Consider the following 21818-nt stretch of genomic DNA (forward strand, 5'->3'; position numbering starts at 1 on the left):
GATCTAAAGTGAGTCTCTTGCAGACAGATTCTATTTGAATTTTGCTCTGGTTTAAAAAAATGCAGCTAATCTTTATATTTGTGCTGAGAAGGTTAACTTATTCATCTTGAAAATAGTTGCTTATAGGGAGATGCTTATTGGCATTTTAGTTTCTCGACATCTTCTACCTTTTCTTTTGCTGCTTTGATTTTTTTTTTTTTTGGTAGTGATAACTTTCTCATTATGTAGGTATTTTTACAGAAAAGATTGAAGTTACAACATTATATTTTTAATGTTAAAACTAAATTAACTCTAATCACATAAGAACTCTTCCTTTAAAGCTTCATCATGTATATATATATACACACATACACATATATACATATATTCATACATACATATATATATATATATTATATAGGAGGGGTGTTGAGACAAGGCTTTCTCTGTGTAGCCTCGGCTGTCCTGGACTCACTTTATAGAGCAGGCTGGCCTTGAACTCATAGAGATCAGCCTGCCTTTGCCTCCCTGAGTGCTGAGACTAAACATGGGCCACCCCACAGCCTGGTTCATCCTGTACTTTTTTCCCCTCAGGTTTTTTTCATCCTATACATTTTAAGCACAGCAGCTCACTATGTAGCTCAGGCTGACCTTGAGTTTATCCTCCTGACCGCAACCTTCTGAGTTCCTGCTACCACAGGCAGGGATCAATGTGTGTTCTTTTTATTAAAGACTTATTTGTGGGCAGGGCGCGGCGGCACATGCCTTTAATCTCAGCACTCAGGGAGGCAGAGGCAGGCAGATCTCTGGAGTTGGAGGCTAGCCTGATCTACAGAGTCAATTTAGGACAGCCACAGCTACATACTGAAAACAAACAAAATTTGTGTATGTGCATGTCGAGGCCAGAAGAGGGCGTCAGCTCCCCTTCAGCAGGAACTGCACAGTTACGAGCGTCCCATGGGTGGGTGCTGGGAACTAAATTCCGATCCTGCAAGAACTCTAGACCGGCTGGAGCCGTGTCTAACACGCGCAGGCACGCGTGCATTCACGCCCATGCCAGTGCTCCTTCGCATATCTTTCAAGGTGGCTTGTTTATCTAGTGATTATCTTATTTCTCTCGCTTACGCCCCGCCCTCATCCTCTCTGAAACTGGGATTCTAGGTTGAGAGTTTTTCTTTCGCCTCCACGGCTTCTAGTGCGAAATCAGCTGCCTACCTCGTCCCCTATGCTCCAGATACAGATGTTTTTTTCCCCAGTAACTTTAAAATGTATCTTAGTGTAGCTCTCTAGATGCCTTCTAGTTTGAGTTTTTTGAATTTTTAGATTTATGTTTGGTTTCTTTTTATAATTTTTGTCTCCATTTTATTCATTTATCATTTTGCAGATTGCCTTTAAAATCTGTCCCTGGCTGGTTTGTTTATTTATCTTTTAAGTTCTTGGATGTTAAGACAATTATTTTATAATCTTATAGTAATTCCAGCCCCGTCTTCCTCAGGGATGTTTCCATAAAACAATTTTGTTCCTTTAAGCCAGTGGTTCTCAGCCTTCCCAGTGTTGTGACCGTTTCAATACAGTTGTGGTATTTAATACAGTTGTGTTGTGGTGACCCGGAACTATAAAATTATGTTGTTGCTACTTCATAACTATAATTTTGATACTTTTATGAATTGTAAGGCAAATATCTGAGATACAGGCTATATGATATGTGACTCCTATGAAAGAGTCATTCAGGCCCCAAAGGGTTGCAGCCCACAGGTTGAGAATCATTGTTTTAAGCCATACTTTGCCATTTATTGATATCTTTGGATATTTCTTTTGGGGTAGTAAAGTGAACCCAATAAAGGAAATCAAATTCTTCCTTTATCCTATGATCTGTGGGCTTCATGTTGATTTGAGGCTGTGATAACTTGTTGCAAATACTAAATTTCTAGTGTAAGGGGTCACAGAAGTCTCTGGGTTTGGTTCTTTTTAATAGCAGTACTGGGGATTGAACCTAGGACCTTGAATTTGCTAAGAAAGCAGTCAACCACTGATCTGTATTCTTTTTTTCTGTTTGTTTTGTTTTATTTTCAAGACAGGGTCTCTAGGCTTGTTCTGGAACTCACTCTGTAGAGCAGGCTCACAGAGACCCACCTGCCTCTGCCTCTCAAGTGCTGGGATTAAAGGTGTGTGCCACCATCACCCAGCTCTGACCATCACCCAGCTCTGATCTATATTTCTATCTTTTTTTTGTGGTTGTTTTTGTTTTGAGACAGGGTCTTACTGTGTAGCCCTCAGCATGGAATTTGTTATGTAGACCAGATTGGTCTTGAACTCACAAAGATCTGCCTGCTTCTTCTTCCCAAGGACTCTGATTATAGGCCTGTACCACTATGCCTAGCCCTAGCCTCCAATTCTTCTTCTTCTTCTTTTAAGATTTATTTATTTATTATGTATACATCATTGTGTTTTGCATGTACACCTGCATGCCAGAAGAGGGCACCAGATTTCATTATAGATGGTTGTGAGCCACCATGTGGTTGCTGGGAATTAAACTCATGACCTCTGGAAGAGCAGCCAGTGCTCTTAACCTCTGAGCCATCTCTCCAGCCCCCAATTCTTCTTTTTAAATGTTCATTTATTTGATTTTTATGTGTGAATGTGTGTGTATATCTTGTATTGTATGCGTCCTTGCTGCCTGTAATATAGGAAAAGTGAGTTGAATCCTCAGAAACTGGAGTGATGGTGGTGGTCCTCCAGGTGGGTATACATCACGATGTCTGTCACAGGTTCAGTGTAGGTTGAAAAACACATGGTTTGCCCCACAGAATCAAATAACCTGGGCTCATAGGGGCTCACAGACACTGTCTGACTTCAGCCCTCTGCATTTGTCGTGGTCATGGAACTCCTTACGGTGGGAACATGAACTATTTCTCACTCTTTTGCCTGCTTTTGGGACCCTTTCCTTGCACTGGGTGGCCTTGCCCAGCCTTAATATGAGAGGAAGTGCCTAGTCTTATTGCAACTTGATATGTCGTGTTCGGTTGATATCCCTAGGAGGGCAGCTCATTTCTGAAGAGAAACAGAAGAGTAGGTGGGAGGTGGGGCCTGGAAGAAGAGGAAGGAGGGGAAACTGTGGTTGGGATGTAATGCGTGAGGGAAGAATAAATACATTTAAAAAAGAGAAAAACATGGTTTGCAGGATTTACTAGGCTTAGGAAACAGAAACTTATTTTTGTAAGGTTTGGAGACTTACCAAGGTATAACAAAGCTGGGTGCAATGGTGCAGGCCTTCAATCCCAGCACTCAGGGAGACAGAGACAGGTGGATCTCTGTGAATCCCAGGCCAGCCTAGTCTACAAATTGAGTCCAGGATAGTCAAGGTAACACAGAGAAACCCCGTCTTGAAACAAACAAACAAAACCCGCAAAAAACATTGTATAACAAAGTGATTCCTGTCTTGGTTTCACAGACCGAACCCTGGTCCTCTCAACATCAAGTACTCTTAACTGCGAAGATATCTCTCTAGCCACTTATATCGAATATTTTGAATGTCTCCAGTTTGTAGGCATTCAGTGCAGGCTTTATTGTATCTCTTACCGTACACACAAATTCGATTTGTAATGTTTTCGTGTCTGCCCCTAACCCTCTAATTCTGAGTTAGGAAAAGGAGAACCTGGAAAGGTTACACACTGGGAGGACGGGCTGCCGTTGAACTCTAACCACGTTTTACTTAATTTTTGTTTGTGTGTGTATGTGTGTGTATGTGTGTGTGAGTGTGTGTACAGGGGTATACACGTGGCATGGGTGTGTGCGCTTAAGCGGGAGTGTGAAAGTCAGGACAGCAGTAAGGAACAGTTTCTTCTTTCCTACCATGAGTTCCAGAGACTAACCTCAGGTTGCCAGGCTCTTGTGGCAAGTGTTTTTACCTGCTGAGCCATCTTGCCAGCCCAAGAACACTGGATAGGAGTTGGGAAAAAACATGCAAACTTGCTACAGAACCTTTAGTGCCTTTTATCTGATTGCTATGAAACTGGAAATGGACATACCCCATTTCAATGGAGAGCAAGAATTAAACCAGGGGCTGGAGAGATGGCTCAGAGGTTAAGCGCACTCTACTCTTCCAGAGGTCCTGAGTTTAATTCCCAGCAACCACATGTGGCTCACAACCATCTATAATGAGATCTGGTGCCCTCTTCCTGCATGCAGGCACACAAGCAGGCAAAACATTGTATAAATAATAAATGAATTTAAAAAAAAAAGAATCAAACCAAAGTAGTTCTAAAATAATCAACTTAGCTTTGATGCTAACATTCTGTTCTTTAAAAAAAAACTTATCTTTATTTCACTTGTTTGTGTGTTTTCTGTGTATGTGTCTTTGTGTCTATTTGTGTGTGTATGTGTCCTTGCAGGTGTCCAAGGGGTCTGAGGCATCAGATCCCTTTGGAGCTGGAATTACAGGCAGTTTGAGTCACTTGACATGGATGCTGGGAATTGAACTCTTGTCTTCTGTAGGACCAGTACATACTCTTAACAGCAGAACCTCGCTTTAAGAAAAAAAATATTTATAAATAAACCAACAAGCAAGGCTTTCCCTGGATACTATTGATGTTCGGTGCACTTTTGTTTTCACCTCTTCAGACAAAGAAGACAATGGCGGCAAAGCAATGAGAGAGTGTGGAAGAAAAAGAAAAATAAAACAATGACATAAGTTTACCAAAGAGGAATTGAATATACTTGAACATTATTTAAACAGAGTCCTTATCTAGACTTCTCAACCAAGATGAAGATAGCAAAGTGGTCTCATTGCCCAGTATACGTGATTGACGTAAGTCAGATATCTGAAGTTTTTTTGTGACTATTCTTTTTTTTTTTTTCCTAGACAAGGTTTCTTTATGTATTTCTGGCTGTTCTGGAACTTGCTCTGTAGATCAGGCTGACCTCGAACTCTTCTTTTTTAATTTTATTTTATGTGTATTAGTGTGAAGGTGTCAGATGCCTTGGAACTGGCATTACAGACAGTTGTGAGCTGCCATGTGGGTGCTGGGAATTGAACCGGGTCCTTTGGAAGAGCAGACAGTGCTCTTAACCACTGAGCCATCTCACCAGCCCCAACGATTCTGTTTGGGAAATGTAAAGAATCATGAGAAAGCTGACTGTCATTGCAGTGTTAACATGTCATTTTTCTTCTTTCAATGTGACTGAACATATTATACACAGCTTATATGGAAAATAACCTATTATAAGGAAAATGTGAAAGCAGGACACATTTAAGGGGCTATTGTCATGGGACTGAAGAAATGGGTTAAGAGCACTCCTCTTCCAGAGGAGCTAGGTTTCATTCCCAGCACCCACAATGTTCCAGTTCCAGGGGATCTGACCCCCTTTTCTGGCCTTTACACACACATGGTACACAAACATTCATCCAGGCAAAACACCATACATGGGCAATAACATTAAAAAAAAAAAATAGGTCATGCATGGTGGTACATGCCTTTAAGCTCCACACTGGCTTGGGTTCTCTGTGAGTCAGGAAGATCTCTGAGCTTGAGGCCAGCCTGGTCTACAGAGCAAGTGGCAAGACAGCCAGGACTACAAAGAGAAACCTTGTCTGAAAACAAAACAAAACAAAAACCTTCAAAACAAAACAACCTGGAAAACAAAAGTTAAAAGCTACTGTCATTACCCAGGGTGACAGTTGTGATGATTTCATTTTAGGTGTTTGCTGTGGGAAGAACAAAGCCAGAAGACTTACGGAAATTGATTTTAATATTGAAAATGTTGACCATTTTGAAGGTGGAGCAGATGCTTTGCTGAGATGCTAGATCTATAATGAGGAAAAGGGGAGACAAAGATTGTCTGAAATGAAATGAATGGAAGATTGGAGTTGTCTTTCTCTAGAGGCCCTATGCTGAGCTGGTCACTGGCTTGATCTTATATGGGTCTTATGTAGGTAATCACAGCGGCTGTGTGGTTATAATTGTTAATCAAATCTACTTTGCTTGAAGTCTGAGTTTACAAACGCAACAGCTATGTTGTACCTGGAAGTTGGCACTTCACAGCACCCTTTTCTTGGCTTTTACATTCCTGCACCCCTTCCTCCACAATATCCCTGAGCCTTGGAGGGTTTAGAGATGAAGATATCCCTTAGAGGGCTGAACGCTCACAGGCACTTAGTGCCTTGACTAATTATAAGTCTCTGCATTTACTGCCCACTAAAAAAAAAGTATTTTTGACCTTGAAAGCAGCACAATAAATATTTAGAAGTCAGTGTGACAATCTGACCATTTAGTAAAACGAATAGCTTCCCCACTAGTGGCCTGAGACTCTGAATTTTTCTGTCTCAGCTTTTCAAGTGCTAACATTACAGGTGTGTAGCATCAAGCCCACTATTATCTATCTATCTATCTATCTATCTATCTATCTATCTATCTATCTATCTATCTGGAGACAGGATCTCACTCTGTAGCCCTGGCCATCTGGGAACTCAATGTGCAGATCTTGAACTCACAGCGATCCTCCTGCCTCTGCCTCCAGAGTGTTGGGATTAAAAATGACCAGGTCATGCCTGTCCTCCATCTTCTTAAAACATTTTATCATATGTACACCTTACCTTCTCCAAAAAAATTTTGGACCATAATTTTGACATATAGCTGTTTTAAAGAGGCTAAAAGTGAAGACCAAATGTTTTTAGGACCAAATCAAATACCTACAAGGCATGTCCAAACTCTTGCCTCGTGTCTTTAAATATAACATATAATATAATTTGTAATACATTGTATCTTGTATTACAAATACAGCAGCTTAAGCAGTGTTAAATTGAGGGACCGTTTTTCACCTGTTCTGTCTAGCTGTAGAGGTTGCAGTGGGGTTGAATGGAGCTGGCTTCAAGGTGCACAGTTCACAACCTCCGTCATAACGTGCACCTCAGAAAGGCGGCCTTCATTTATAGAGGCTGAATCTAAGTTACTGAAAAACTGAGTGTATGGGTGGGCATGGTGGCAAACACCTTTCCTCATAGGACTCTGTAGGTGGATCTCTGAGCTTGAGGCCAGCCTGGTCTGCATAGTGAGTTCCAGGACAGCCAGAGCTACAGAGTAGAGACCTTGTCTGAAACAAACTTAGAAAGAAAGAGAGAGAGAGAGAGAGAGAGAGAGAGAGAAAGAAAGAAAGAAAGAAAGAAAAGAGAGAAAGAAAGAAAAGAGAGAAAGAAAATGCACTGTAGGATACTGCTAGAAAGCAGATTTGATTAACAATTTTCTTTTCTTTTTAGAACTGGTTTCAGAATAAAAGAGCCAGGCTACCACCAGAACTGAGACGCAAAATTTCTGCTCATAGGAGAATGCCCCAGAACCAAGACTTCATGTTAACAGGTCACCCGGGTACCCAGGTACAAGCTCTCAATTACACCACTGGGCAAGTCTCTTATACCCCTGGGGCATCAGTGAGAGCTGCTGTCCATGTGAAGATGCAGAATGCTTCTGGTGAAGAACACAGCTCATGCAACTTGGTGATATAAAACATCAGGATGAGATCGAATGGCGCTGTGGAATATCAAGTTGAAAGTGGATCTCCTTTCAACTTTAGACCAACGAACTTTACTCCTCCCCTTATGTCTGAGCAGTATTATAAAGACGACTGGCCTGAGACATGGGAAAGCCAGTGTTGTTTCACATCCTCTGTTGTTGGCTGTGTTCCTAGTGTGCAGGGGCAGAGGCAGATGGATGGTAACTATTTCTCACTGTTCCCAGGACAGCAGCAGGGTCACTGGGGAGATCAGCAACGAAGGCAGGACCCTCAGAGCTACCAAGGGAGGATGCCCTTTGCAGACTGGCTTGATATACATCAGAGTCATGGAGACTCAGGGCAGTGGGTGCCCTCCTTTTTTCTCTCAGAGCACCAGGACCAGTTTGGTCCAAGTAATGCAGCAGCAGCTGGTTCTCAGAGGCAACCTGCACCTCTGCAAGCAGCGGTCAGTGCTCCACCAATGCCTCTTTGGCCAGATGGGCAGCAAGGGCCTTCCAACAGCTTCCAGCAGGAGTGGTGCAGGCCTGTCAATACACACCTGGGCTGGGGGCTTACTGAGGAGCAGCCTGAAATGCACAAGCTGCAGGGATTCAGGGAGCAGCGTGGGGGCGAAGGTGCTATCTAGAAGGCTTAGAAGCCTCCAGAAAATCCTAGGACTCAACCAAGATCCAAAGTTCCCATGGATAGTTTCAGAAAAGGAAAGTTTATAATCAGGATCCTTAACTTTGATCTTCTCAACGGCTCTACATTACAAATCTAATCTAGGTCTGTCACCGTGTTCCCCAGAGTGCTCAGCCAAAGGGACCCTCAAATGTGCACAACTGGCTGGAATCTAGCTGGAAGTTTTAGATGGCCACTTGCCCCATAATGGCCCGAGCAGATCCTTAGATTGTCACTGACCTGCAGTGACACCTGAGTACCACTTGAGTGAGGGCTGGGGGGAAAGAGACAGGGAAGGATACCAAGTCTAGGTTCTGATCAAGGTGTCCTTTACTGAATGTCAAGCCAGCACTTAACTAGCAGGAGAGTACAAGCAGTTTCTCACGGAGGCAACTTTACTTGGCCAAAACATAGGAGGGCTCACTCAAGGTTACACAGAACCTGCTGTCTGGTTGCCGTGGTTGCACAGAATTTATTGTCTAGGTCTCAGGTCAGAGCCCTCTGCTGTGGAACTGCCAGCGTCAGTCTCTGAGATATGGAGCTTTAGATCAGAGCCAGGGTCAAGAGGCCGAATACGCACTGCAGTTTTGCCATTAATTCCAAATAGGCTGCCCCATTAGATGGAGGGGGGTGACGCTCAACTAGAGAGCCAGTGCCCCATTTGGCCAAACATAAGCAAATGGGAGGTTTAGATGGAGAGGTTCTTTGGCTGAGTTTAATATATATGTATGTATGTATAATATAGGCATGTGTATAAACACATAATATAGACATGTATAAACACATGTCTATATTATACATACATACATATATATACATACAAATATATAAGATGTTCTCCTTCCAGATCCTCCTGGCGGGTTTTTATCCTTATTGTTATATTTTGTATTAGGATACTGTTTAGGTTGGTGGAGGTTTTCTTTCTGTAGACTTTTAGTAAACAACTATTGTAACATTTTATAAGACATGAAAATGTTCAGAGTGTAAGGGAGCATGAATACACATTGTATACAAATTTGTGTTAAACTGACGAAGAATAAATAAAAGATCTGTGTGTAAGATTTTTTTCTTTAGGCTAATAAAGATTAAATTTCTTGAAGAGTGAGTGCATCTTCAAGAGTGGTGGTGGAAGCCGAGGTAATTAATATCTCTGAATTTGAGGCCAGCTTGGTCTATAGGATTCCAGGATAGCCAGTGTTACACAGAGAAACCTTGTCTAGAAAAAAAGAATGGGCACATCATTGCCTAGCTTAAAGGTGCCTTCAGACAGTCTCCATTGGTATTTCCCAAGGAGTTTTGCAAATCACAAGTGTTCCATCTGGACTTCAGATTTTCCTCTTGTTCACTCGGATCTGCTGATTTTCCCTATGGTAGTGAAGGAGTCAAGCTAACCTTACAGATTCCATTTTGATTTTTAGGCCTCATGTCAAATTAAGTTCTCTCAGTACTTTTCCAGAAAGCAGAAGGACATGGGCAGAGATGAGGAAGCAGGCAAGTTGAGACAGACCCCACACCCACCCTGTTGTAAAAGAGTAACCAGGCCTGCACTTGTGAGATACCTTACCTGACAACCAACCCAGTAGCCCCAATTCTCCCTCCAGATAGCCCCTAGCCTGTGACCAGAGTCACATAGCCCTGCTTCTCAGGGAAACCACAAGATGTGCTAATAGTCCCCTCCCTCCAGCAACAACCAAATCAGCACTTAGCAGGACATTCCAGGCGTTGCTCGTGACCAGATATCCTCCAGATGGTCAGGCCAGGACAGACTGGTCTTGGCGCCTAAAATAGACCAATCATTTTAAAGGGCAACTTTCCTATAGACCCTTTACCCAATCTGGTAATGTCAAGACATGTAATGCGCTGCTTGCCCACACTTTTTCCTTTAAGAACCCAAGGCTTTTGTTCCTTGGGGCCATCTCCCACTTGGATGCAGGAGGCCCCATCGCCACTTGGCCTGAATAAACCTCTTGCTGTTGCATCAATCTGGCCTCCAAGTCTCCTTCCTGCTTCTCCCTGGTAACTGGGTCCAACAGTAGAAGCTGTCCAGTGTTTTGAAGCTCACCCACTGCAAAGCACCTTGTACGGAAGTCTGCTCATTTGCACCCCCACTATGTAAATCTCTATAAAGGAAATAGATGAAAACTGGAGGGGGCAGGGCTGCATACTTGCATTTATGAAGGTCAAAGGACAATTTGTGGGTGTGTGCTCTTCCACTGTGGGTTTTGAAGATCAAACTTGGATCTTTAGGGCAAGTGGCTTTACCAGTTGAGCCATCTTTGTAACCCAAAGTGAGGCTTTCACTTTCTTAAATGGGATTACAAGTATATACCACTACATTGGCCTGCAGTGGTGCTGGAGAGAGAGCCCAGGCCCTGTGTAGACATTCAGAAATGCTTTGTTTCTCACTAAATGATTTAGCAAGGGGGCTGGAGGGATGGCTCAGCGGCTAACAGCACTGTCTGTTCTTCCAAAGGACCCGGGTTCAATTCCCAGCACCCACATGGCAGCTCACAACTGTCTATACCCCAATTCTAAGGGATCTAACACCTTCACACTAAGGCACATAAAATAATAAAAATTAAAAAAATTAAAAAGATTCAGTTCCAAGCGAGCGCATGGTGGCTCACAACTTTCCATAATTCAGCAAGGCAAGCACCTAGGACAACACCCATATTAATGTACCTGCAAAATGACTTTTATTTTCAGAAAAATTTTATAGATCCAGCTGAGCGCGGCCAGAGGCTTTCCTGCCCTGTTACTATAATCTTTGACACATGTGCTCCGTGACCTGGAACTAAACATACCCAATATGTCTATTCTGGGATGTTCTTCAATTGTGCCATTAAACAGAGCATGCTCAGGAATGCACCAACCGCTGCGAGCACGTGTAGGCTCCCTGGATAAAATCTTGCAAGCTGCCTTTGTTCCAAGAGGGTATTGCTTTGAAGATAACTCCTGTTCTGTCTTTGCCTGTTGCAGGTAATATGTCTTCCCCAACTCTTAAATCTTGGCTATGCTTGTTTTGTGTTTGCACCCACGAAGATGCGAGCTCATTGAGTTCAGTTACAGAATTTTAAATTCAGGTTCGTATATTAAGAACTCTCATCTTTATGTTGCTCCTTGGCCAGTTAGAACAATTTCCAGTTAGAATAATATTCTCCAAGTTCATCCATGTTTTTAACATCAGGGTTTCTTGGTTAGAATTAGGAGTATTTGCTCTGTTGCTTAGGATGGTCTTAAACTCTTGCAGTTCTATTGAACTAGACCAGTCCTTATGGCCATAATGTGTGGACAAGGCATGTAGCTCCTCTGAAGACAGGAACATGCTTGGCAAGGCCAGTAATGGACTGAGGCCAGGACTCTGGGGAGCTTTGACTTCATCCTGAGAATTCAACTCCTTCTCCATAAAGGGCTGTGATTATCAGTTGCAAGGCTGCCTTGTCTTCTAATGGCCTGAGATGCCCTATGCCCCCTTTGTGCAAGATAGCTTGATTAGCTTCCTGCTGCCTCTGTCCCATCATATGACACTGACTTTGCTCCATCTCCCTCCACCCCAAGCTGTCTCGAAGAAGCTGTACTTCCTAATAAGCTTTTTTGACATAAGACAGCTCGTGCAAGCCTTCCTGACCCCAGCTTTCCTCTCTTCTTTATCTTCTCATGCCTTGGTTCACTCTCTGTCTCAGGAACCTGTCACTGAAGAATGACCTCCTGGCCCTGGTTAGACTACAGTGATTCTCTTGTGTCAACCTCAAGTAGCTGGGACTACAGGTGTGTGCTACGATCCCTTGCTAATTTCTTTACCTGAAAAGCTGAATAGTATTACACACTTTATCCACCCATCAGCCAACGGCTACTTAATTAATAGTAGGTGTTGTGTCCACAGGAGACATAGATTGGCAGAGGAGGAACTAGGCTTCTGCTTTTAAGGCTCTCAAGGAAAAGAGTTACGTGGGAGGCACATTGGCAGCTCTGTACAGACTACCAAGGTTGAGGAGGCTAGACAGCCTGTCACGTTACACAGAGCCCCCAGGTTGCAGCTGGGCAGCATGACTTTGCTGGCCCCAGCATTCCCTGAAATGGTTTGCACGGTCTTTCCTCAAAGCTTTGTCCACTGAGGATCCAGGCGATGTGCAGAGGCGCCAAACCCAAGGCAACGATTTGATGTTTAAAAACTCAAAGTTGCCTCTTCTGCTTCTCAGCAAGAAAAACACAGAGGGATGATTTTGTATATAAAGAACAGTTCCTGGCTTCTAAGGAGATACTGAACAAGTTGGGAACTGTTTTTATTTAATATGGGCTATTATCTTTGCTGACTTCCTGAAGTTTAGGTGCTGTTGAAAGGAAAAACAAGTTTAAATTGTGTGAGTGAGTTTAAAGAACAAAGCAACAACAATTATTTGCAAATTGGGTCACCCTTAGAGTCAGAACAATTTTTTTTTTTTTTTGAGACAAAAATTTTCTCTGTTCAGCCCTGGCTGTCCTGGAACTCTAGATCATACTGGCCTCGACCTCAGAGATCCGCCTGCCTCTGCCTTCTGAGTGCTGGGACTACAGGCGTGTACCACACCTGGAGACAGCCAGAACAACTTCTAAGAATTGTGGCCAACAATGTACACAGCAGCACTTAAAGAAAACAGAAGCAAAGAGAATTTTACTGTTACAGCTCAATCAGTTTCCTTTTAAAGCTTCCAACTCAAGTAAGAGCATTGGCTTTTTGTCACCAAGAAAAACAACTTAAAGATTTTAGACGTATGCTTTGATTTATAGAAATTATTTTTCTCTTTTGAGATTTATTTTATGTGTATAGGTGTTTCGCCTGCCTGTCTGTACCATGTATGCGCAGTGCTTAAGAAAGCCAGAAGAGGGCTCTGGTGCCCCTTGGAACTGGAGTTACAAAGGCTTCTAGATGCTGTGAGTCCTGGAGACAGAATTTGGGTGATCCTGAAGAGCAGTCAGTGTTCTTAATGGCTGAACCATCTTTTTAGCCCCCTTTGTTTTTGAAATAAGGTCTCATGTCCCAGGCTAGGTCAGACTGCCTATGTATCATCTCACTATGTAGCTGAGAATGACTCTGGATTTCTAATCCTTCTGCCTCTGTTTCCTTAGTGCTGTGGTGCCCGTGTGCCATCATTACCAGTTAGTCCAGTGCTTAGGGTTGAATTTAGGGCATTGCATATGCTGGAAAAACAATACCAGTTGAGCTACATTCCTAGCACAGTGTTTGTTTGTCTGTTTTGTTTGTGTTGAGACAGGGTTTCTCTGTATAGCCTTGGCTGGCTTGGAACTTATCCTGTAACCAGGCTGTCCCGGAATTCACAGAGATGCACCAGCCTCTGCCTCCTGACTGCTGGGAATAAAGGCGTGCCCCCTAGCTCTCCTGTGTGTTTGTGTGTGCTTAAAGGTGTGTGCCCCCCGGTGTGTGCTTTTTATTTAATTAATTTGTTTATTTAATTGACTTACAGCCAGTCCTATCCTTCACACCTCTTCCCTCTTCACTGCCTTCACCCTTCTCCTCACAAAAGGGGAGCCCCCCCCCCATGTGTGCCAACCCACCCAGGCAGATAAGTCACAGCGGGACTAAGCATCCTCTCCCACTGAGAGGAGGAACCTCACCTATGGGAAAGGGATTCAAAGGCAGGAAACGGAGTCAGAGACGGCTCCTGCTCTAACTGTTAGGGCAATAAGCTGCACATCTGCTACACATGCCCAGCCCGCGCATCCTCTGTGGTGGGTAGTTCAGCCTCTGTGAGCCCCCAGGAGCCTAGGTTAGTTTACTTTGAAAGTTTTCTTCTGTCCTTGACCCCTCCAGCTCCCTCAGTCCTTCCTCCTACTCTTCCAGGAGATACCTGGAGCTCCACTTGTTGGTTGGGTGTGGGTCTCTGCATCTATTTCCATCAACTGCTGGATGAAGCCTCTCAGAAGAAGGTTATGCTAGGCTCCCATCTGCAAGCATAGCAGAGTATCATTAATAGTATCAGGGGTTGGCTCTCTCTCATTGGGTGGGTTATTAATATTTATTATTGATTTAACTTAGTTAAACAGTGGTTATTCCCAAACCAGCTGTATACCCAAATCACCACACAGAGATTAGGATTTATTTAACTAACCTAGAGCACAATGCTGGGCAAGAGTTACTCCATCCTAAACCTCCAAGCCCCCATAGTTTCCTCCCATTAAGATTTCACCCATTATACTTGTTCTTAGTCATATCTTAGGTCGAGTTTATCTCTCCTTGTGGTTCCAAGACCTCTTCTGCCAATCTTTCCTTCCTCCTCCCCACTGGCTTCCTTCTCCTCTCTGGACCAGGATGTCCCACCCTATTTTCTCCTTTGCACAGCACTGGCTTGCTGTTTAATTGACAATTACAGAGAACAAATGGTGCCATGTTTACACAAACTTGCGACAGGTAATGCTTAGGATATGCATCACAAGGCAAGGTCCAGATTGAAACCAGATAGTGGGGTAGAGAAATCAGCATTTGAATGAACAAGGGTAAAATGTATACATTTTATAAGAGCATTATACCAACAGGTGGGTCTCAAGTTGGGCCAGTCATTGGTGTGGCATTCAGTCTCTGCTCTATCTTTATTCCTACATTATTTATTCATTCATTCATTCATTTACGTTTTAGCTTTTGAGACAGGGTTTCTTTGTGAGGCCTTGACTGTCCTAGACTCACTTGGTAGACCAGGCTGGCCTCGAACTCACTGAGACCTGCCTGCCTCTGCCTTCCTGAGTGATGTATCCTTACACTTCCTGTAGGGAAAACAAATTTTGAGTGGAAGGTTTTGTGGGTGGGTTAGTGTCCCCCTACTTCCACTGGAAGTCCCACCTGGCTACAGGAGGTGGTGACTTCTGGTTCTATACCCCAGCTGCTAGGAGTCTCAGCTAGGGTCACCCTAGAGACTCCTAGGGCCCCCCACCCCCATCCCAGAGATGCTCTCTCATTGATTTCCATTCTCTGTCCTGGTCTTCCCTGCCCTACCCACACCTGATCTATAGCTGTTACCCTCCCTACTCTCTCCCACCCGGTTTCCTTCCTCCATCTACTTCAGATGTCTATTATTTCCCCTTCTGAGTGAGATTCAAGCATCCTCCTTGAGCCCTCCTTGGCTTCTTTGGGTCTGTGGATTGTAGCATAGTTATCCTGTATTTTATGGCTAATATCCACCTATAAGTGAGTACATACCCAGCTGGGTGCAGTAGAGCATACCTGAAATCCCAGCACTCGGGGAGGCAGACAGATCTCTGAGTTTGAAGCCGGTGTGGTCTATAAAGCGAGTCCAGGACAGCCAAGGCTTCACAGAGAAACCCTGTCTCAAAAAAAACCAAAAATCAAAAACCAGAAGAAAAAAAAAAGGTGAATACATACCTTGTGTCTTTTTCTGGGTCTGAGTTACCTTGCTCATAATGATATTTTCTACTTCCATCTATTTGCCTGAAAATTTCATGTCCTTGTTTTCAACAACTGAGTAGTATTCCATTGTGCAAATGTAACACCACATTAAAAAAAAAATCTTTTCTTTGGCTGAGGGACATCTAGGTTGTTTCCAGTTTCTGGCTATTACAAATAAAGCTGCTTTGAACATAGCTGAGCAAGTGTCCTTGTTGTATGGTAGGGCATCTTTTGGGTATATACCCAGGAGTAGTATAGCTGGGTCTTGAGGTAGAGCTGTTCCCAGTTCTCTGAGAAAACACCAGATTAATTTCCAAAGTAGCTATACAAGTTTACATTCCCACCAGCAATGGAGGAGTGTTCTCCTTTCTCCACATCCTTTCCAGCATGTGCTGTCACTTGAGGTTTTGATCTTAGCCATTCTGACAGGTATGAGATGTAATCTCAAGAGTTGTTTTGATTTTCATTTCCCTGATGACTAAGGATGCTGGACGTTTCTTTAAGTGCTTCTCAGACATTTGAGAGTCCTGTTGAGAAGTCTCTGTTTAGTACATCCTCAGTGGCCTCCCCCATCCAGACCCCACCCCATAAAGGTTCCTCTGTTTCCCAACAGCACGGCAGGAGGGCTCTGCTTGCTGCCTGCAGCTTCTTTTGCACACACTCCTGGCATGTGTGTGCATGCTTGCATTATACTAGCTGGAAAGCAGTCCAGAAAGCATATTGTCCTCAAAGGCACACCCTGAGTGACCCAGCTTCCTCCAAATTAGGCTGCGTCCTAATTTCACTACCTCCCAACAGCACCACAAGCTCACAATCACATCTTAAGCGTATAGCCTTTGAGGACATTTGAGATTTAAAGTATAATATAACGCTTATCTTTTGTGAGCCGTGTGGATTCCACGAGGTTTGCTGGGATGCATTTAGCAGAGGAGTGTATTTCACATCGATGGCCTCCTATAGGTTTTGTTGAGCAGTCCCTAAAATCATGGGAGATCCTAGGCAAACACCTTCAACTCCCAGGGATCCACCAACCTCTGCCTCCCAGGTCCTGAGATTAAGTGCATGTGCCACCACCGCCCAGCTATTTCCAAGATTCTTGATCAGGTAGATTTTGAGCTGGAGAGATTGACAGGTTGAAACATTTTACTTGAAAGATGAATTCTGCAGGGTGGGTGGAGGTGCAAGCCTTTAACCCCAGAACTCAGGAGACAGATTCTCAGGAGGCAGATCTCTGAGTTTAAGGTCAGCTTGGTCGACAGAACCCAGGATTGCCAGGGCTACACAGAGAAACTGGCTCAAAGCAACACAGACAACAACAAAGAAGATGGAAGAGGAGGAGAAGGAGCAGAAAAAGAAGTTGGATTCTTTCCCTTCAAATGTACATCAGTTAGAAAAGGGCTGTAGCATACAGTGATGATAAATGTATTTCTGGAACTATTGAGAGACAGGTTCAAGGACTCCTATGATAGATCACTAATTTATAAGTGGGGCTGGGATCTGACTTGAAGGTTTGTTTGCTTGTTTGTTTGTTTTTTCAAGACAGAGTTTCTCTGTGTAGCCTTGGCTATCCTGGACTCTCTTTGTAGACCAGGAACTCACAGAGATTCTCTTGCCTCTCCCGAGTGCTGAGATTATAGGGGTGCACCATTATTGCTAGGCTCATTTGCTAGGATTTTCATTTGCTGTTGTTATTCAGAATGTGTGTCTCTCTGGATTTCCCATTCAGATAGTTCTTATCCAAATGATTCAGTTTCTTACTTGTGGTAACTTGTCTTATTGTTATGACAAAACACTGGAAAAAGGCAAACCGAGGAAGAAAGGGATGTGGTCCACCAACGAAGGGAAGACTGTGGTGGCAGCTTCAGGAGGCAGCTGATCATGTGGCATTCACGTGGAGGAAGCAGCGAGAGATGATTACTGGTGCTGGCCTGGTCTCTCCTTGGTTCTGTGTAGGACTTCAGCCCACGGGGTGGTAATATTTACAGAGCCTCTCCACTTCAGTTAACCTAATCAAGTAGCTCCTCAGAGGCGGGCCCAGACGCACCACACGTGTGCCTGGAGTGATTCCTAGGCACCTCCTAGGTGAGTCTAGATCTGGTCAAGTTGACAGTGAGTGATACCACCACACACTTCCTGCCCTCACATGCTCATGGTCACCTCATAATGTAAAATATAGTCAATCCAACTCTAAAAGCACCCCCAAACCAACAATGCAGCCCTTAAAATCCCAAATCCCAATCTCACCTGAGTCTTAGGACAATCTCTTCTTGAAGCTCTTATAAAATAAAAACAAGCTGCTTATTCCCAACACACATTAGCACAAAATAAACATTTTTACCCTAAGTGGAAAATGAGTGAGTAACAAAAAACAGGTGGACCAAAGCTCGACCAAAACCCAGCAGGAAAAGCATCACATTCAATAGCTTCACCTTCGACTCCTTGGGCCCTGATGGAATTTTCTTAGCTCCAAAGGGCTTGGACTGAGCCACTGGTCCTCCTCTGCTGCCTTCAGCACTGATAACCTGTCCCTTGGGCTGGCTCTACTTCATGCCTGCAGCTTTTCTTGGCTGACATTCCACTGTCCTGGGGTCTATCATACAAGGGCTCCACTTCACAGCTCCATGCAGTGAGCTTTCAGGAACTCCTTGGCTAGACTCCCACAGTACCATGTGCTGCCTGGCCTTAGCAGTTCTCTGGAATCATGGTGTGAGGACCTACAACTTGATACCTTCCACCACACATCTTTTCTGACTACAAAACTAATACCACGTTAACAAATCTGCAGATTCTGCTGTCAGCTTCCATGAACCAGAACCACAGTTCCACAGTTGCTTTGGAATTGATTTTTGTAAAGACCATAGGGATGTACTTTTTTTTTTTTTTTTTTGTAAAAAAGGGACCCTTTAAACATTCTCAAGTTAGGCGCTATTCTTTCAAGTTAATGAGTTAACTTTGCATTTTCATTAGATGAAGCTTTCCATTTGTGGTATCTTAGCCTCAGAATACTTGTTCTGTCGTGCCAGTACAGGCCACCAGATTTCTCTTCTCTCCTCTTCTGTCTGGTATATATATATATATATATATATATATATATATATATATATATGAATGTATGTATGTATCTGTGTATGTATGTATGGTATGTATGTATGTGTGTATGCATGTTCATGTAGGCAAACATATGTGAGTGGGTACACATCATGTGTGTCTTCACACATTTGGAAGCCCAAGATTTGATGTTTGGCATCTTCCTCAATTGATCTCTGGAGAGGAATTTTAATGCAGAACATTACTGTTTTGGCAAGAGATCACAGCCAAAGACCTTCTAAGTCTGTGTGATCTGGCTGAAATACAGATACACCCTTAATTCCAGGAGACAGAGGCAAGCAGATCTCTGAGTTCAAGGCCAGCCTGCTATATAGAGCTTAAGTTTCAGGTAAAGAAAAGCTTAGGTCCTGGTATGGTGGTACACACCTTTAATCCCAGAACAGAGAAGTGCAGATCTCTGAGTTCTGCTGAGGGTGAGTTGAACAGCAGTGCAGTGGAGCTGAGTTTGTGGCAGTTCAGCTTGTGGGATTCAGTTTTTACCAGGAGAGTTTAACAGAGAGAGGTTGAAGAGAGAACAAGCTAGACACAGGTGAAGACATAACAAGCCAGAAAAGGAGAAGGGGCTAAAATAGAACAGATTGCTGGAGTTAGTTTGAGGCCAAGCAGAGCTGTTCAGTGAGAAACTGAGAGAAGCCAGATTGAATCAGTCAGCTAGGAGAGGAGTTTGAGCCAGAACAGCTGAGTTGAACCAGCCAGCCAGATTTCAGAAAGAGCTAGAAAGGGTGAGCTTATTCAGCAGCAAGTCTCAGAGGCTGAAAACATTAAATTAGATTGAGTGGAGGCTAGAAGCTTCTAGGACTAGGCCTAGGTTAGCAGACAGAGGCAGTAAGACAACAATTGCAGCAGGCAAATAAAGGTGACTTTACCATCAGTACACATTAAGAAAGCTTATTTTTAAAAATGATTTCATATGTATGATTGTGCCGATAGGTGCCCTGGGAGGCCAGAAGAGGCCACCGGCTCTCGGGAACTGCAGTTACAGATAGTTGCAGGCCACTGCGTGAGTTCTACATGGACTTCATATGGAACTTAAAAGTCTAATTTTATTTTTATTTGTGTGTGTACATGTGTTTGTCATTTGTGTGCAAGTACCCAAGGAGTCCAGAAGAGGGCGTTGGGTCCCATGAAGCTGGAGTTTTAGGCAGTTGTAGGCTGCTCAGTGTGAGTGCCAGCATTACTGGAACAAGCTGGTCTCTAGTACATGCCAGCAATTCCAGCTCCAAGGAGACAGAGGTAGAAAGATTTCTGGGCTTGTGCCTACTTTTTAGCTGAGAACATGATCCCCAAGTTGGGGAGAGACCCTGCCTCAAAGGAATAGGTAGAGGGAGAAAGAGAGAGGAAGACAACATTGCCCTCTTCTGGCCTCCATGTGCACACACAGAGTGTGTAATGGAAGTTTGGTTTCTTTGTTATGAAACTATGCTATCGTTTTAATCCCAAGTGTGGGATTTTAGTTGGGCTCTGGTTTGTCCACACCTGGTAATTGTCAAGTGCGGGGTGTGGTCTTTGCCAGCTGGTAAGGGCCTTCCACGTGCCGAATGGAGAAGGATGAGGTCTAGGACTCTGAGAATATAAGTATGAGGCCAAGAAAGAGACCATATGATGGCGTTCTGAAGTGGCATCTGGTGGTGTCCGGTGGAGGTGTTTGGTGTTGGCATATGGCATGGAGCAGTTTGGAGAGGCTTGAGACCAGAGACAGTGTAATGTTTTGGAGCAGACAGACGGAGAGAAACGCTTCAGGGCACAGCAGTGTGGAGGAGCCTGCCAGCCGCATCTGCGGTGGACAGAGATTGGTGTTGAGCCCTAAAGAGCTCCTTGACCCTAAATAACCGGGAGAAGTAAAGGAGTCTAGGCCCCCTCTCCCCACTAACCTTCTCTCTCTCTTATTTATGGTTGGGGGGGGTTGATGGAAGGGAGGTAGAGGCCTAAACTCCCCAAGTAAAGTTTTAAAAAAGACCACTACAGGTGGCATTGGCTACAGCATGCATACACAGACATAAGCATAAACAAATAATAAAACAAATAATAAAATCTTTTAAACATTTTAATAAAGTTGTAGAATACAGAGGGAGGGAACTCAAGTGTGAATCCAGCAATCAGATTAGTGATGCCAGTTTTGGCCAGAGAAGTATCTTTTCCCAATGGGTGACAGTTACTGCAGAGAGCCATAACTGGTTTAAGTGCTGAGAATAAGTGACTGTTGATTGCTCAGCCCTAAATTATGCTCTCCAACGCTCAGAAGAGGGGGCAAAACAAACAAACAAACAAACAAACAAAGGATCTCAGAGCGGAGAGAAGGGGTACAGTGTATAAAGATGTCATACAGGTGTAACAGAAAGTTTTATTTGCCTGATTTAATTGTCATCTCCAAGGCTTACTGTCTCAGTCTGCTAACATAGGCCTAGTCCTGGAAGCCTCCACTCAATCTAAGCTAGGCCTAGAATGTTTTCAGCCTCTGAGACTTGCTGCTGAATAAGCTCACCCTTTCTAGCTCTTTCTGAAATCTGGCTGGCTGGTTCAACTCAGCTTTTCTGGCTCAAACTCCTCTCCTAGCTGACTGATTCAATCTGGCTTCTCTTAGCTTTTCACTGAATTGCTCTGCTTGGCCTCTAACTAACTCTAGCAATCTGTTCTAATCTGGCTCCTTCTCCTTTTCTGGCTTGTTCTCTCTTTAGCCTCTCTCTGTACGACTACCCTGGTAAAACTGCCCCCTCTCCCTACGCCTCTGCACTGCTCTACTGAGCCTCCTCTTCCTCTCTGTTCTAGTGAGAGTTGAGCATCTCACTGTGTATGAGATATGTCTTGTAAGAGTAAGCCAAAATAAACCATTTCTTAGGTTGCTTGTGTCAGATATTTTGTCTCAGCAGCAAGGCAAGCAACCAGGGTGAAGTAGGATGAAATTATTGTATATACACTAATGGAAATGACATAATGAAACCCATTGTTATGCATAGTACACACTAATAAAAATCTTAAATAAAGATAAAGGTAATAATAAAAGGACAAAACTAAGGAGGGGCAAAGAAAAGGGAAAAGAGATGAAACAAAGTTAAGACACAAGAAAGGAATGTGAGGAAAACGACAAGGATATAAATATGAAGTAAAAACTTAAAGTATGTAAGTAAAGTTAAAAAGTATAAAGGAGTGTTAATTCAGAACATAGTTGTTG

General features: G+C 43.6%; 1 pseudogene; it reads left to right on the forward strand.

The window, feature by feature from the left end:
• Positions 1-2700: 2700 nt before the first annotated feature.
• On the forward strand, positions 2701-8110 carry LOC132656553 (uncharacterized; annotated as a pseudogene).
• Positions 8111-21818: the final 13708 nt, after the last annotated feature.

Source organism: Meriones unguiculatus, chromosome 9 (genome assembly GCF_030254825.1).
Source record: "Meriones unguiculatus strain TT.TT164.6M chromosome 9, Bangor_MerUng_6.1, whole genome shotgun sequence".
NCBI lineage: Eukaryota > Metazoa > Chordata > Mammalia > Rodentia > Muridae > Meriones > Meriones unguiculatus.